Source organism: Perca fluviatilis, chromosome 22 (genome assembly GCF_010015445.1).
Source record: "Perca fluviatilis chromosome 22, GENO_Pfluv_1.0, whole genome shotgun sequence".
In the NCBI taxonomy this organism is placed as follows: domain Eukaryota; kingdom Metazoa; phylum Chordata; class Actinopteri; order Perciformes; family Percidae; genus Perca; species Perca fluviatilis.
Window position 1 is genome coordinate 29,623,455 of NC_053133.1, and position 1,201 is coordinate 29,624,655.

A 1,201-nucleotide genomic window follows, 5' to 3' on the forward strand; every position below is an offset into this window, starting at 1 on the left:
GTCTCATACTACTCTCTGTTGTCTCTTTCCTTCTCACTGTTGTCCTTCTGTTGTCCTCCTTCCTCTCTGTTGTCTCTATATCTTTCTACTGTTGTCTCTTCCTTCTGTCTCCTTCTCTCTGTTGTCCTCTCCTTCCTCTCTGTTGTCCTCTGTCTTTTCTTTTCCTTCCTTCCTCTTTCACTGTTGTCTCTATATTCCTCTCTTTTCTGTCTCTCCTTCTCTCTTTTTGTCCTCTCCTTCCACTGTTGTCCTCTATATCCTCTCTTTGTCTCCTTCTCTCTGTTGTCTCTATATTTTCTTTGTCTCCATACTACTCTGTTGTCTCTCCTCCTCCTCCCTCTCACTGTCTCTTCTCTCTACTGTTGTCCTCTCTATACTCCTCTCTTTCACTGTTGTCCTCTACATGCCTCTCTCTTTCTTCGTCTCTCCTTCTCTCCTTTGTTGTCTCCTCCTCTTTCCTCCTCTACCATGCTCCTCTTTTCTTTGTCTATGGTCCAGGGATCACTGGTCCATACTCTTCTGTCTGTGTGTCTTCCAGTTCAGGTGGTGGGGTGGGGCTTCAGTCCACTCTTTCTTGTTCTCACGGGCTCCACGTCCGTGGGGCCCTCCGTTCCATTCCTGGGCCTTCTTCCATGCCACCTGGGCCATGGCCTGGGGTCAATCCATTCCGTCTTCTCTTGGTCTGGCTTTCCTGTCTGGGTCTTCCAGTCATTTCCACCAATCCTGATCTTCCATTTTCTTTTCACAAATTCTTGGTCTGGCTTTCCACCAAGTCTTCCTCTTGGTCTGGCTTTTTCCACCAATCCGGTCTTGGTCTGGCTTTCCACAATCCGTCTTCCTCTTCCTCTGGCTTTCCACCAGTCCTGGGTCTTCCTCTTGGTGTTTCCTTGGTCTTCCTCTTGGTCTGTGGCTTTCCACCAATCCACTCCTGGCTTTCCACCAATCCTGGGAGTCTTCCTCTTTTGGCTGATTCCATGTCTTTGTTCGTTCCTTCCTGTCCTCGGGCCAGATCCGTTTTTTCGTTGGTGGGGCTCTGCCAATCAGTGTGTCCTGTGCCTCTTCCTCCATGTGGGCTGCGTTCGTCTGTTCTTCATGTGTGAGATCCTCCATGCCACTGCCTGGTCTTTCCTTCTTCCGGGTCCTTCCATTCTTTTCCGTGTCCTTCCATTTGTCCGGTCCTTCCATTCCACGTACGTTTGCG